Source organism: Tachypleus tridentatus, chromosome 9, assembly GCF_004210375.1.
Source record: "Tachypleus tridentatus isolate NWPU-2018 chromosome 9, ASM421037v1, whole genome shotgun sequence".
NCBI lineage: Eukaryota > Metazoa > Arthropoda > Merostomata > Xiphosura > Limulidae > Tachypleus > Tachypleus tridentatus.
In genome coordinates, this window is record NC_134833.1 from 110,333,278 (window position 1) to 110,350,949 (window position 17,672).

At 33.0% G+C, this 17,672-nt stretch overlaps 1 long non-coding RNA gene across 1 annotated transcript; it reads left to right on the top strand.

The window, feature by feature from the left end:
• Positions 1-200: 200 nt before the first annotated feature.
• Positions 201-17,100, top strand: LOC143227221 (uncharacterized). Its single transcript, XR_013014940.1, has 3 exons — positions 201-481; positions 2,417-2,471; positions 16,976-17,100. It is a non-coding gene; the product is annotated as an uncharacterized LOC143227221 (long non-coding RNA).
• Positions 17,101-17,672: the final 572 nt, after the last annotated feature.

The following is a 17,672-nucleotide window of genomic DNA, read 5'->3' on the forward strand; positions in this document are numbered from 1 at the left end:
CAATCAATAAATTAAGTGTAAAAAGATAATTAGTGAAATAACTGAGTAATCAAATTAAACGGACTTGCACGTGAGTGTAAGTTTTATATAAGTTTGTGAGTTTTATTGTTCTTGAATACATTAGGATGAAGCTCAAGTGGGTTAACATCCTTATTAGTGTTTGTATCCTCCCTTTCCCAGACTACAGTGGTTAAGAGTAGAGTGGGTGTTGAACTATCACTGCTTCTGAGGTGCAGAGTGGTTTTATTTGCCGATCTCGGGTTTGGTATGCTGATAGTGGAAATGTAAAGTTATGTAAATCTCGTAGATTGTAGGCAAAACTGTAGGCTATCCTACGTAAGGTAGTTAATGGATAAAGGTAAACTATAGGGAATGGCAACAGGATGACAAGAGGTTTAGACATTTTAATACAGAGTACAGTAGCTAATAATGACTCTCAAAAAGCGAAGATCAGAATACGGGATTTAATTATAATGACCAGGTAACGTACTTCTTATGTTTGTCTTATGGAGATGAGAAACTAGGGTAGATATTGGTAACAAGATACAGATGAAGTTTGGAATACAAACATAAGAAATCTATTGATGTAAGTGATTCTTTAATGCGGCACTTGGAGAGGATTGTCTGAGGTAAATAGAAAAGAATTGTATTATGCTATACGAAGACCGCTGCAACCAACACAGCATGTAACATCGTAAATGGCATAGGAAGCGATGCAGCCTTTTCAATGCATACCTGGGTTATTCAAGTAGGGAATGGTAGGTTAAAAGAGAATTAAGTATGGGTATTGATAAATGTATTCAAAGAAAAGGGTCATCGTATAAATAACTTAAGTATGACATGGATATCGTCAAGACTTAATTGTGGCGATGAAATTATAAGTAAGTCATTAGGGCTTAATGCTAGGGTTAAGTTAATATGTAAGGACGAGCAGGTTAGCTAGTAGATTTTTAGAAACAGTTCAATAGGAAAAGGAAGCTTTTTTTAATAGATGGCTTACATTTAAATAGAGCAGAACCTGGTATGTTTGCAAAGGCTAAGAACTGAACTGTAAGGGTAGGTTTAAAATAACGCTAGATACTGGTGGTATTCAGAATAGTGAAGAGAAGAAAAAAATGTAGAGAAAAGTATAGTACAGAAACAAAGTACAAAAATAGCTTTAACGGTAGTCTGAACTGTATAACACTAAATATATACGAAATAAAATAAATGACCTATAAAGTAATGGTCGGAATGAAGGATTTTGATGAAATGAAAATAACTGAAATCTGGTTAAACGTAGACAATTATGATTACAGGATTTTGTTGGAAGATGTTATAAGCTGTTAAATGGGACGTAGCATTTAAAAAGAGAGAGGAATGACTTTTATATGTAAATTTTTAGTTGCATTTAGCTCACATTGAGAATATGAAAACTAATAACAATGAGGTTGAATCTGTTTTGGGTTCCTGTTAGTGGTTAAAAAGAGCGGAGGATTTCGCTTGAAATATGTTACAGATCACCAGCTAAAATTAGTGAGATTAAAGTGAAACTCTGCAATGAGATGTGGAATTCATCTGTTAATGAAGTAAAAGTTATGGGAAATTTAAATTTCAGCCACATAAAGTTAAAAATTTTTAATTCGTATTATAAGAGAGCCAGGTTAATAGAAACTATTCAGGTTGTTTTTTTTTCACCAAACGGTTAGAGAAGCTACTATAAATAAAGCTATTTTAATTTCAGTGTTAACTTATACAAATTGTTGAATGACTAACAAGGGGAGATTAAGAAATGTCTTGCTCATTTAGATTTGATAAACAATAATGAAATAATATTGATGTTGCAGACATTGTTTGGTGTGAGGAGAATGCTGCTACGTTACAACATATTTGAATTCTATGAGTTGACCGAATAAATGGCGGATGGCTCATTCATAATAAATCCAAGTTAGTGGGATTTCACGATTTTAAATTATGACTGTAATTTAGATCAGAATAATCTTAACAGTGTTGTGGAAGAAAGATTTTACAATTAAGCAGTATTTTAAGCCATCTAAATGAGGTACTGTTGCTAGTGGTAGAACAAATAGGTTTTTAATTGTGTTTACAGAAATACTAAATACGGAAAATATGGTTATATTTTTTTACTGATAATTGTTTAGTCTGTATTTGGAGTACTGTGTTTAGTCTTGGAATTCTTATTTTGGTAAAGGGCTCGGGGAAGGGCTACTAGGATGAAAAGATTGTCGTATAAGGATGGGTTACGAACTTTTTAAATTTGTTTGTTTTCTCTGAGATTTATCTGAATCTTAAGGTATTTGATAGGACTGATGCATCATCTAATTGTGTAATTAATGGTAAGATCATGGGACATAAATGGTAATTTTGGGTCATAGTAATGATGTTTAGCTAAGACAACTTTATTTATTTTTAATAGGGTGATTGGAATGTGCTGCCTTCAGAAGTGGTTGAAGCAATTCATTTAAGAGAGTGTAAGAGAGCTTGATAAATAGTAGGATGATAAAAGCTGGTTTTTAGTCTTTTTTATCTTGGAGTTTAGTACAGTGTATGTCATATAATGTGTATGTGTATGCATTAGTCAAAATAAATAATTGCATTTTCATGAAGTAAATTCATAAGGAAGAATTGCGTTAGAAACTGCAAATTCAAACCTGACTAATTATATAACTTGTTAATTTTGTCTTTCTTTCGGCTTGATTTTGAGTTTTATATATAAAATGTAACTTGTTATTTTATCGTTTTACTAATTCATTAATCAAATCTTCCTGGACCGTCGAATACTTGGGAATTTGCCTTAAAAAAGATGTAGCAATTAAACAAATTGTAGGTGGCAGCATGTTCCTCGTATACTTCAACAAGCCATTGTATAATATACAAAACGATCTTACATTGCATGTGTTTTTCTTTACAGCAAAGCCACACTAGGCTGTCTGCGGAGTCAACCGAGGGGAATCGAACCCCTGATTTTAGGGGTGTAAAACGGTAGACTTACCGTTGTACCATCGTGAGACTAACATTATTACTCCTCTTTAATTCAACAGTTATCGTATATAACTCTAAATGAATATATGATAGCCATTACTAGTCATATTAGGACAATATTTACGTGAACAGGTGATAATAGATATTTAAGTGTTACTATCCTTCTTTCTTACTGAACTTAAATGATAAAATCAAGGTGAATAAAATAAACTAAGTACAACTGATATGAGAGACTAAATACACTGAAGTAATGCACGGATTTCAACAATAGCAAAAACGAAAAAAACGGATACAACAGAAAGATGTATCTTCTTCAAATTTGAAGACTGAGTAGAAATACAAAACAATTACAATGTTTCACTCACTGTATAAGTGCTAAGAACGTAGCTCATTTTACAACAACAAAATATAAATAATGTTTAATTTTAATAATGACGAGAATGCAAAAGAACCTAACAAGGTGGTGTAGAAGTGATTTTAAAATTAGCCAACTTTAAATCTTAGTTCATCAATTACATTTAACATGTATGTCGCTAGTACATAGGTAAGTCTACAGATTTACAACGCTAAAATCAGGATTTCGATTACCCCCTCGGTGGACTTTGCAGATAACCCAATAATGCATTGGCTATAAGAAAATGCACACACTCGCATACACCAGAAAAGAGAGGTTATGTGCAATGTTAACATTATTGAGAACCTCATTATTTTCTACACTAAACATACATTAAGATCTTCTATAAGTTTTCTGATATTGTTTAATAATACTGAAATTTGAACGTATACCAGTAAGTGTCCCATTTACTGATGAACATTATAATGGCGGATTTATACACGTCAGAAACATAATTTCTCTTTATTGGAAAAACAAAACGAAAGTGATATTATGTGTACTAGGTTAGAGGACAGTATAGTATCAAAATATTTAAAACGGTGTTGGTTGTTTGGGAAAACCGGCAGTGGGGAATAACACGTCTTACTCCCACAGTGTACTCTTACTGACTGTTAACAAATAGATTCTCCTGCATTCTAAAAAAAAATAGATTTTTATACAACTCTAAAGACATCACTGAATCGTGTTTGTTGTTGTTTGTTTTCTTTCGTTGAAACCTATTATTTTCTAAGCACCACCCTTATCTACAAATTGAGCAAGGTCGTGTTACACAGAATAAAATGACCAATCGCAGAAATGGATTCTTTTTATTTTCTCTTTTCGAGAAATATTGTTGGGCATAAAAGGCGACGATTTAACCTATTTTCAGCTTCAGTAGACCACTAAGTGATCCATCTCGATGGATCAAAACTTTTATCGTCTACTTCAACGATTTCCAACTAAGTTGTAACTCTAGCTCAAACCTTTATCTTGCAAATCTAAAAGACCTGGATATTCAAAATGTTCAACATGCTTTCATTGTCGTTTTGAATGTGATGGATTGCCAATTTCTGTTAACTTGATATGGAAACATGATGCTAGGTAGTCATAACTGTATGGTATGTAGCAAGTAGTAGAAGGAAACGACCATGACCGAGTTACAATACGAATATTAGGAAAATCTACGAGGAAGTTGCACATGATGAAAATGAAGGTATTGATCTTATTGGTGACGACAGTGATGATGGAACTGATGATGACAAAGAAAATGAAAATAGTATGAAATAGTGCAAAAAAATTAAGTAACGTCAATATAAATTTTCAGAACAGATGTTTTTTTGACGAAAGGTCTATCAAGTAGAAGCTCGTACCTTAAATTAAATGATGATAAAAATCGTATAATTACATCCAGCATTTCATTACTAAAGTACTAAAATTTCCTTATTACCTAGCTCAATGATTCAAACCAGTTATTGCTTTATATAGAAAAACAACGTGTAATATTATAGTAGAGAACCCAAATACATCATATGTAGTAATAATCTAAGGGAAAATAGAATTTGAACGTAATCTAAATTTCTTCATTCTATTCAATGAAGAATGTTATTAGCTTTATTGTGTTACAAAATGACAAGTTTTCAGTTTGCGTAAAATCAATGTCAAAAACTAATGGGCAATCTTATATTTTATCTTGATGCAGTATTTTGTAAACATATTCCAAATGAGTGTTCAAAATTCAAATGTATAGCTAATTCCTAATATAGCCAATAATCGTTGATACATCGATCTTTATGTAGTCTTGTATTTATCTATACTTAATAGTTTGCTCTAAAAATAGCTTTCAAATCCTTATCATATTCGCAATCGAATTCCAAGATCGATGTTCGGTGATCATACCACTAGTACAAAATGTGACCAAATTTGTTTGTATGACGGGTGTCAATGATTTGAAATATTTGAGGGATCAAAATAAATATTGGGCCCAACAACTATTATTAGAGGGGCAGGCCGCACTGTTCTTACTGCAAGAAAATAATATATATTCTTAAGAACATTATTAACAATATCATTTGTATGTTCACTTGCACGACACCTCATGTACATGATGGGCTTAACGGCTAAATCTTAGCTAGCTTCACCCATCGCTAAATCAGCTACTTTTAATTACATATGGGATGTGACTGTTCCTTTTATAATGTACCTGCAGCTGAAGGTTAGAAGCGTATTTGTTAGCACCCACTTAATATCCGATACTAGGCCATGCTTACCCCTGTCGTCTTTCACATTATGGTATTTTTACACACTTCACGTAAATTTATAATATTTTGATTTATATAAAAAAAGGACTAACAAGAGTATCTAAACATTATCAGCTAGCACAAACTGAGAAAAAGGCTAAAGGGGATCAGAATGAACTTTAACTCGGGTAAATATTATAAGTAAAAGAGCAAAACTGTCGCCCAGGTAATCAATTAAGCCTTCTCAAAACCAGTTGTATTTTAAGTGTCATTTATAAGAGCGGAAGTTAATAAAACAAACAAAAACACTTTAATGATTATTTTATTTTCTTAAAGCAGTGGTTCTTAACCTTGTTGGATGTACTGAACCCCGAATGTTTCGTACTTGTATTCACTGAACCCTTCGTAACTGGAAAAATAAAATGATTTTTTAAAATTCAAAATATAACTAGATATTTTATTAATGCACAAAATGAGCTATGCATCAGTTGCACACAATATCAAAGAACAAAACATGACTTTCACACAAAAACGTAACTCAATGAATATTTTACTGCAAATCAATGTGACTTTTCCTATTGCCTTTCAGAAACAAATTCAGAAAAGCGCGGTTTCACCTTGGCAAGTGTCACTCTCATATCATTTTCGCAACGAAGTCTGTTCTTTTTCTTCGTTTTTATGTGTACCATCTTCGAAAAGAATTGTTCGCAAAGATACGTTGTAACAAACTGTATTAGTATCTCAAGGGCTTTCTTAGCAATTAGAGGATACGTTACGATTTGGTGGCATCAAACCGTTGAGAGCGTTGTTCTGAAAAGTTGCTGTTGAACATGCCTTTGCTGACGTTCAATGATTTCGTCGAGGTATTCACCATTGCCATCTGCTGTGGCAAAACTAAACGTGAACGGCTGTTTCACCCATGCTGGATATGACACTCTGGTGGGGAAGTATCCGTCGAGAAGTACTTTGCGAGCTCATCTATGTGCATGGCAATTGCTTTCTTCAGTTCTCCGGGTACAGAAATGTCTTCGGTTTTAGACACATCTGCGATCTTACTTGCACAGTCGTCCAGCAGGGAAAGTTTGCGAAGTTATGATTTTCTGTTCGTCGTTTCTATAACGGTAGCTTTTTTTTGAAAAGCCTTCAGGATTTCTTCCGCTTCGATGATGTTGCCTCCACCGCCCTGCATCTGTTGATTGAGAGCATTTGACGATATTGGCCGTGTATGCCAAAATTTGAATGAACTCAGATTTTTCGAAGCAATCTGCATGACAATGTTGGTGCTCTCGCAAAAACAAGGCTAATTCCACACGCATGGCAAAAACGTGATTCAGCACCTTTCCCCGGGATAACCACCGAACGTTAGAATGGTACAGAAGTACCTCGAATTCAGAACAACCCATTTCATTACACAGCTCTTTGAAGATGAGGTGCTTCAGGGCGCGATTTCGCACAAAGTTCACACATTCCACTACAATTTTTAACACTTCTGTCGGTTTTGAAGGCAAGGTTTTTGTTGCCAACGCATGCCTGTGCAGAACACAGTGCGTTACAATGATGTGTGGTGCATCGGCTGTCATCAGCGCACCAAAACCAGAGTTTCGACCCAGCATGACTGGAGCTCCGTCCGAACAAACTGCAGAAACCATATCCCACGAAAAATCGTTGTCTCTGAAGAAATCATCTACAAGTTTCTTCACGTTGGCTGCCTTAGTTGTTGTAAGAGACTTACAAAATGAACAAAATCTTCTTTTATCTTGTCGTTCTTTACATAGCGCACGAATACAACAAGTTGGCTTAGATTGGAAACGTCGGTGGTCTCGTCGAGTTGAAGGCTGAATTTTGCTGGGCTTGAAATCGGATCTGCAACTACTTGAGCCAAGATGTCATTGCTCATGTCATCTATTCTGCTGCTGATGATGTCATTTGAATAAGGAATTTGAGAACTTATTTTCAGCAGCTTTTCCTAGCATGATATTCGCCATCTTCAACGCAGCTGGTTTTACGAGTGCTTCACCAATGGTGTGTGGTTTGCCCTGCTTTGCGATCAAGTACGCAATTTCGTACGATGCTGTGAGGATCGGTTGGTCGATGGGTACAAAGCCGAGAACAAGCAAAGTAGCCTTTTCATCGAATCTGACTCTCTTTACCTTGAATTCAGCAAGTGTTCTGATTGAACAAAACTTCACGGCCTAGCAAGGCCTCTTATATTATAAACAATTAATTATGTTATGCCAAATCATTAAACGTTTTCTAATGAGATAAAGCAAATGTGATTTATCGCTGTATAAATTTATAATATTCCTCATCTATTAGGTTGGGCTACATTATTAACTATTTGTACCTGAAACAAATTAAATATTTACCCCTTATGCTGTTAAGAATGCCCATTTATTAAATTGGTAAGACAGAATGCGCACTTTTCTTTAAACGGAATGAAAACGCAATTTAAGCTTTAGATAAATACTTATCTGAGACAAATTATGATTTGTTTACCAATGTCAAGTAATTGCACATTTCTGTATAAATATTCCAAATTGTTATCCATATTTTTTTACATATATAAACACATTTCGAACATATGTGCAAAGCTACAGAGAATTGTTTGCGCTAGTCGTCCCTAATTTTGAACTGATACGTTTACTTGCAGGTAAGCACAAAGCTACACAAAGTTGTCTATGCTCTGTCCACCACTGCTATTGAAACCCGAGTTCTTGCGGTTTGGGTCCAGATATACCACTCTGGCACTGAGGTCGATAGATTAGATAGAATAGATAGTAAACAGTACCCCCTGTCAACTCTTAGGCCACTCTAGTCAAATAGGGAGATTTGACCATCACTAATAATGCAGCTACAGCCTCAAAGTGCAAAACGTAATTTTGTGGGAAGTGGACGCGAACCACTAACCTGGCACACTGACGATTAGACTTCACCCGTACTCCGAATAATAATTACCGAATAGGTGTTTTTTTCCAAGTACTAACAGAACTATTACTACCTTTTTAATTATTGGAGAAAGTTTTTATAAGTTTAAATGTTTGCATTATTCCACTAGTGTTGGCTCTGGCATGATCTGATGGTTTGGACGCTTGATTTAGGAATCTACACATCGCAATTTCAAATCCCGATACTAAATATGTTTGCCTTTTCTACTGGTCAATCCCACCTTTCGTTACTAAAAGAGTAATCCAAGAGTTGGCAGTTAATAATGGTGACTACCTGCTATTTCGCTAGTCGACCACTTTTAAATAAGAAACGTCAAGTTCAGAAATACCATTAGAAACTTTACTACTAATTTCAAAAACATTCATTATTTTTAATATCTGTTATTCTGTACTAAAATATAGCTAATAAATAGGATAAAAACAATGATTTCAGAGAAATTGTTTTAAAATATACTCAAGTAATCAAAATAAGATTTTGTAAGTAAACTTGCTTTCTTTTTGAGACAGTTGCAGTAATAAATTTTGCCAGGCGTAAAATTGTTTCGCATTAACCTTGGGTATTTCTCAATTTTGACGCAGTATAGCAGAAAAATGCAGTTCTCATACAACTAACATTCCAATATAACTTGCTTAAAAATTGTTTTTAATCAGTATCGCGTAAATGCCTAAAATATATTTGAACAGTAAAACAAATGAATGGATTAAACTTAAAATAGTTTCATAGTAACAAACAATTTTATTGTAAAAAAATAAACTTATAACCAACGACATAAGGTAAGAGAATCGCAAATAATTCTTTGTCATTTCTTTTATTCCAGTTTTCTCTTCACCAGAATATAATTATAGTAATATAGAATTGATATAACAAGTACTTCAACACGCATTTAACATTTTAAAAAGTTCAATTTATTAAAGGTTCCTGAATTCACATCAATTTGCGTAAAGCTGCATTTCATTCGTTTACTTACTACTGCAATGATTATCTATTGTATAAATTAATAGAATTAGAGCTCCAATATAGATATGCGATAAGCACAGTATTTTTGTTTCTCCCATTGTTCGAAGGAACTATACTTTTGAGAGAGGTCTAGCATGACTAAGTGGTTAAAGTACTTTATTCGTAATCTCAGGGTCGCGGGTTCGAATCCCTGTCGCACCAAACATTTTCAGCCGTGAGGGCGTTATAATGTCACACTCAATCACACTATTTGTTGCTAAAAGAGTAGCCTAAGAGTTTGCGGTGGGTGGTGATGACTAGTTGCTTTCCCTCTTACACTGCTAAATTAAGGACGGCTAGTGCAGATAGCCCTCGAGTAGCCTCGCGTCGAATTCAAACCAAACCTTTTCAGAGAAGATCTATTTCATCCTTATTCAAACCACAATCGCTTTCCTATTTATATTAAACTTCAATAACTCCCAAACCAGTATTTATCAACTGTGGTTTATAAATTTAATCAGTTCCAGGTTCCTGTCTTCTGATTCCATAATGCATGGCGATTATACTTAAATTCGAAACTGAGTTTGTCATCTGATTTCGCAACATGGCATTATTCCGTTACAAAATATTTTTGAAGTTGAATTTACGTACGTATGCGGTATAAGAACGTATGACCAATTGTAGTAAGCACAAACCTCACATTTCTTCTCTTCCACTGAGCATATTTCGCTAGTGTATATTTCGATCGTGCAAATGTATTTCACTTAGACAGCATGAATAGTGTGAACAAGTTTCGAACTTCGTGATGACGACTTTTCAAAAATCAAATCGTTAAACACCCTGAAAGTTGTAAAGTTAGTTGCGGTGCACCTCATCTAGCATCTCTAAAAGACGTGCATTTTCTTAAAAATTAGTTCTTGATCTAACATGATAAAATCTTCAATCAAATTAGAATATGTAAATATAATGGCTTATTAACTATTCAAAGAAGCAAAAATATGGTAGAATAGATTCGACACATTCCTAGAAGTATTTACGCTGGAGGTTAAAGAGGACAAATGTTAAATAAATAACTTTTAATTTTTATCTAATAAAAAGTCTAATTTTATTGCTGCCTTAAATTTCTCAATCTGCCTCACCAAAACATGTTTATTGTTATGGCATTGCTTTTCAACTTGCATAAAAACAGATGTGCATGCACGTATTCAGTTTCCTAAACTGATCTCCCAATTATAATTCAAATGATCCATTCTATTTTCATTCAAAATAACCCTTTCTGTTTTCAATAGAAATGCTATGTCGAGTTTTAAACTTCTGTACTTTGTTCATTTTTCATAATTTTTTCAAGCAAGCTACTGTCACCGTGGTACGTATGTGGATTTATATTCCTACGAATCGGGTTTCGATATTCGTGGTAGGAAACGTATCGATAGTCATTTGTTTATCTTTGTGTATAACAAACAAACCTATTTTTAGTGGCAGATTCTTTTGAGACGCGTTCCAAATAGTCTGAATATATGACCTGAAGAATATATAATTTGATTTGATATTATTAATTCTCATTTTAAAATACAGTTCTTAGATAGTTTATTCGTGTTTGGTTGTAACTGCTACACATCCATTTGTAAGCAAAGAGTATAGAGATTTTTAAAGAAGTTGTATGTGTATATGGTTTAAAGCTGTGACTTTACCTAACACTGTAGTTAGTGATATAAAGATGTATGTAAATATGTTACAGTTGATTATTTGAAGATTTTTATTTTTTAACAGTTAATTACGTGCACACATTTTCCCCCAAAAAAGTGTTCAAATTAAATGAAATACTGTAAATTGGAATGTTATGAAAATACGTAAGAAAAAATAAGTGGCGTAGAAAGAGCATATGAACATACACAACAGACAATGACGTAAAAACCTACAAAATTATAAGTCTACATGATTAAAATGTTTCCTTCCGCATAAAAACCTGGAATGTTAAAAATATCAAGCTATCAAAGTTATAGATTTTTATATTTTTTTTAATAAAATGTTGTTTTACTTTTTCTCTGACGAAGACAAACCGGAAAAAAAATTAGAATCAATGAATCTTGGTTCTAAGACTTTCTTAAAAACTGAAAAATAATTAATTAATCACAAAGGTAGAAGATTAAAGAAACTCTCATTTTATTATAACCTTATTTTTTAGTAAAATAAATCTTGCACGATAATTATTTCTCACAATATTACGACATGAAGATTTGCTAAAAATCCTTGAAATATCTGTCAAGTTTCAAACGTTTCTTACAAATTAATTGTGGTTATTAATTCTAAGGAATATCTCCTCTTTAAAGCCAAGTACACATTTTAAACAACTGGCATATCATAATCGTAAAATCCTTATTGTCTGCCTTAGAGTTAAACAACAAAAAAAAAAAAAAAACTTGCTTACCCCCCACCGCTAGTACAACGGTATGTCTCCGGATTTACAACGCTAAAATCAGGGGTTCGATTCCCCTCGGTGGGCTGAGCAGATAGCCCGATGTGGCTTTGCTATAAGAAAAACACACACATACGTTTTACCTACAAGTTGCTTTAATTAAATAACGTAAGTTTACTTTCAACCGATTTTAAATAAATTATAGCAGTTTTAATTTTGTTAAAGGGTACTTGTTTCAATGTTTCAATTTTATACTATTGAAATTCACTATTAGGACAGGTTTGAGGAGAAATGTCATAATTAGCAAATTCCTATTTGATTTCACTGGTACTCATGACGAAAAACGGAGTTTAAAAGAGGCAAAGACACGCACACGCACTACACCAATAGTTCACGCAACTAAAATAAAACATTCCAATAAACAATTTGAGTTATTCATCAAATAGAGCAGTAACAATACTCTAAGGTCGTTCATCAAACAAAACAATTTCTTCTTTGATGCCAGTTTGCTTTTCGAACATTTCACACGCTCGAACTTCTCTTTTAGTTATTAAACTTTCTTCTCGATAGTTGCGTGCACTAAGAAAAATCGCTACTTTATTTGGTTTGTCATTTATTAAATTTTCACTTTCATTCTTTTCTCGCTGATTTTTATTGTTACTTTATGATTATCGTAATCGTTTTATTTACTAGTTTTTATAATTCGGCGATAAATCCTCATCAAAATAGTACAAAATTTAAGATTATTAGTTCATTCAAACCTCGATAGAAATTAATGAAATCCTAGGTTATTGTAGCATCTAGAGCTATGTCGCGTGTTCTGTAGTGATGTGCTATAATACTAGTAAAATTTGATCCGGAGCATTATTTTAATCAAGGTCACTATTTAAAAAATGAAGGGTGTTTAACGTTTATTGAAATAGTAACAAATTTTTTTTAACCAGCATTAACCGAAATAAGATTATTTTAAAGTAAAAGTTGCTTATTGTCTGATATAACATTTGAAACAACACACTAAAGGTCTGATCAACGTCAAAATAAATATTGCTAGTTGTAATATTAAAGTATATTATTTTATTTAAAATAAATCAACCTATATAACAACAAGCTGATAAAGTTTGGGCCAACGTAAGCTCTCTTCAGCTTAATTTGGCTTATGATGGGGACTCTCACTTAATACAACTTTATTTAAGTTGGACAAGTGACCTATTATATAACATATACAAACACGTCTAAGGTATTTATTTTCAAAAGAGACTTTGATACTATTCAGCTTTTCAGATCACTATAAGACTCAACTCATTTCAACCTTAAGTGGTATACAGGATGTCCGAAAGCTCTGGAACCGAAAGCACTTCAACAATTTCCATTCTCTTTGAACGCTGGGAAGTATATTCGTATCATTGTCAGTGGTCTACACTGCCTATCATCTCAAATTTAAATAGCAGTGTGGGTTGGATGTTCGACTCGAAATTTAACGGCCGCAGGTTAGAATCTTCATCACATCAAATATGTTTGTCCTTTCAGCCGTTTGAGATGTTTATAATGGGACGATCAGTCCCACTTTTCGTTGGTAAAAGAGTAGCCTAAGACTGACGGTGGGTTTTAATGATTAGTTCCCTTCTCTCTAGTCTTACACTGCTAAACTATGGACAGCTAGCGCAGATAACCTTCATGTAACTTTCCTCAAAATTAAAAAAACTAAAGAACTGAGTGATGATTTTGTCTACATTTAGATAGCATTCATTAAATTCGGCAGCCACCTTCTCTGTCGCTTAGTGGGATTAATTTGACCTTCTCATGCTTTGACAGTGCCATAACCACCCACGTATTTGAAAGTAAGAAAAGTTAAAAATTCATGGTTCCGGACTTTTTTTCGTACACCTTGTATAATATTAAAGAAAGCCTCTTCGTGTTATAAACGTTATAATAATACTGAGAAATATTGACTGGTATTAATATAACCATGTACGATTACAATAAGGTCAATAAAAACGTACTTCTAAAATTTTAATAGACGTTGTAAATAACTTAACACTGATAGATATTAAATTATAAAATATCATTTGTAATTGATGAATGTTTGTTTTAATAACAGAAAGACCATTTAATAGTGTAAGATTAATCATGGTCATAGACAATAGATATATTACGGGTAATATTGTGCATTTTTCCATGATAAACAATCGAGCAAGTTTTTTTTTTTTTTTTTTAAAGTGTGGCGAAATTAACTAACGGTACGTGTATTTTTTCTCATATTTAACCAACATGTTATTAAAACTAAGATTTTATATTTTAATTGCATTTTGTTATATTTAGTTTCAAAACATTTATAAGCTTTATTTCTTCAATTATTAAAATTAAGTCAGATTGACCACTTTTATAGGCCTTTTCATCGCATAGATTCACAAAATAGACAATGTATTTGAACGTTCGAAAGGAAAAGTGTGGCACCATGACCCTAAAGCACGTTAATATCCACTGATACATGTTGCTGGACCCAATCTGCATTTTCAGCTGGAAGCCTGTTTATAAAAGAGCTGAATGAAGCCATTGTGACAGCAGATGTTTCTGACTAGCTATGCTCCTTGGAAAATAATTCAAAATTGGAGATGTACTTTTATCCTAGGGGTTCTAACCTGGCAGGTTATCTTAAGTGATGCATAAGGTGAAAGTTCAAACTTAATTTTAAATTTATAGAGAAAAAAATAGCAAACATGAAACTTTGGAAGTTGGTTTTAAATAGATTTTTTGTGACTTTTTTTAGAACAGGAGATATGTACTTTTTAATCAGTAGCATCAGTTTGAAATACAATGACACATTTTAACATCTAGTCAAAGTATTTAGTATATTATTCTTAGTGTAGAAAGTTAGTGTAATATTTGACCCTAATATTGAAGTGCATAACAGATCGAAAACGCAAAAGGCTTAATACAGAGTAAACTCTTGTGAGTTCTTTATATTTTTCAAGTACTTGACTGAAGGTGCGATTTCAAAAACATTTACCGTCTCCTCAAACAGGAATAATTAAGTTAGAAAGGAAATGTATGATCAACGAGAACACAAAACATGAATGTACAAAAATAGCGGCAAGGATAAATGATTCGAATGTGCTGGAAATATATAAATATTCACATAGGTTGCCAGTGAGGAAGTAAAATAAATTATTGGTAGACAACGAACCTGAAAAAATGTAATAAAAATAAGAACAGTATATTTATAGTCTACGAACGAACACAAATAATAAAACATAGAGAAAAAGATAACGAAATAAGAGGATTTAAATAAAAACAAAATTAGGTAAATTGTTTTAGATCAGAATACCAGTATTTACTAATACATTCAATATATTAACCTGCATAGTGGAATGGGAAAGTCTGTGAAAAACGGGATTAAGGGAAAGATATAAAAACTTTCAGTATTCTCAGCTTCTAGAAAGGAAATAAGGAAAAACGATCTAGTCAAAGTTTCATGCCTTAAACTGAAGATTGATTATAGTGAAGGTAATGTTAAATCAAGAAATGGACTTCTCAACAGTCGTATACCTCTCAGCAGTTCTTTGAAAATTCTTGTTATTTGAAAACATCATTATTCATTGTCTAAGCTGTTCAGTTCTTTTCTGTAGTGAAGCGAGTCCTAGCGCTTAATGAACATTTGATGGCGTGTGAACAATGAATTCGATCTTCAGTGGTTTTAGTCATGATACAGATAAAGCAGAATATTGTTTTATTTCGAGTTTTGACTGATGAAATGTTCCAGCTGTCGTCTGAACGTGGCATCTGTTTTATATTAGAAATATTTGAGATTCTGAGTAGGAATCAAGGCCTTATGTAGGTTACACGTAGAATGTCTTTTTATTGGAGTCTTAGAATGATTGAGGTTTCTTTCGAATAAAGAAAGGAGATCAGATACTTCAAAAGAAAATTTGGGAAAATTCTCGATAGCTCATCCAACATCGCTCAGTCAAGATTGATTTTATAAAACTCACAAAATAAAGATTGGATGGATTAAATATTATACAGGAAGTAAGATTTCTAAAAATTATGTAAAGTACCCTTCTTGAATATGCAGTTTTAGAGTTTCATTATAAAATTATGTATATTTATTTCAGCAATCGTCAATTTATATTTAGAATAAATGTGACAGAACCAAACTTTATTTTTTTACTGATTATGTTTTTTAATTACAATATCAATAGCTAAACTGAAAATAAATATTTTTGTTGTTTTTTAATTTCGTAAAAGCTACATGAGAGCTATCTGCGTTACTCGTCCCTAATTATAAAAAGCTACATGAGAGCTATCTGCGTTACTCGTCCCTAATTTTACAACGTAAGCTAGTTATACCATCCACCGCGAACTCTTGGGTTACTTTTTACCAACAAATAGTGTGATTGACCATAACATTATAAAGTCCCCTCACAGCTGAAAATGCGAGCGTATTCAGTGTGATGGGGATTCGAAACCGTGGCGCTCAAATTACGTGTAGAGCGCCCTACCACCTAGTCATGCTGGGTTAAGTAGAATTGACCAATAATTTATCATTCGATTTACTGCTTGTTACTAAGTTAAACCAGTTACAGGAATTCTACTCTTCTTTACCAATCGTAGTGAAGAGCAAATTGAAATAATAAAACTTTGCTTGGTACAAGTGCAATATTATGAAATGTGATTTACTCGCACAGTGATCTTTTATGTGTATGAATTTTAAGAATATATACCATTTATGTTATTAATTTATTCTTGTGAATATTGAGCATGCCAGTTATTTAAATTAAAGTAAATAACTGTAAGGCCCAGATTTACTGATGAGGGGTGTATTTCCCCAAAATCACCAGAATTAAGTAGCAAATGGAAAATATTAGGATTAATTAATATACACTCTTACCGTTTTAAAGAGACTGTCCGCGAAATAATGGACAAGAATAAGTTTAATAGGACCAACGCTGCATGTTCTTGGAAGTTGTTTATACAAATATAATCGCTGTATGATTGAAAGACTTATTAAAACATCATGCATATCAATAATTACGTATTCATATACCTTAAATTGAAGTCTCATTGTGTACCTATTCATATTCCCAGTTTCACATGTTGGAGTTCTTCTCTTGGCCGAAGAAAAGGAAGCAACCTTCTGCTGGTCCTCCAGTTTCCTTCCCGAGACAGGAATGAAGTGGTTTTAAACAATAAAATATGTTGCGTTTATCCAACAATGCTTCCGAACTCTCTTTTTACTAATACGCTTGATCATCTAATCCGCCTCTTACCTCCTTTGTAATATTTGTTGAGCCTGTACGCATGGCATTCCATTTTGATATTTCTTGCCATCTTGACCGCTAAGTTCTAAATCAACCAAATTATATTCACCCAGTGGATACAGAACCTTTACTATGTAACAGAAGAGGATGCAATTGTGCACTCCATCCCATATTCATGGTTATCAAAAAATATAAAATATATAACAAATAAAATACAAGCTTAAAGTAGGGAATTACAAAGAGAAAATCCACATATAACAAAGAAAACATCGCTAAACCAACATACCTCGTATCTATCATGAGGTACAATTGAAATAACTCCCCTTTCTTTACACTTTGACACAGCGTCTCTGCTTATTTAGAGTAAGTAAACAGAAACTTGATCTCATGTGAAGCACTTTGTAAGCACATTTACCTCGTGTTATACAATTGGTAAAAACATTAAAAATAAGTGAGCGGTTAAAAGATTATAAAGTGCTTTTAAGTAGCGAAAAAAAATTCTTTAACGTTGTTCGTCAAAGAAG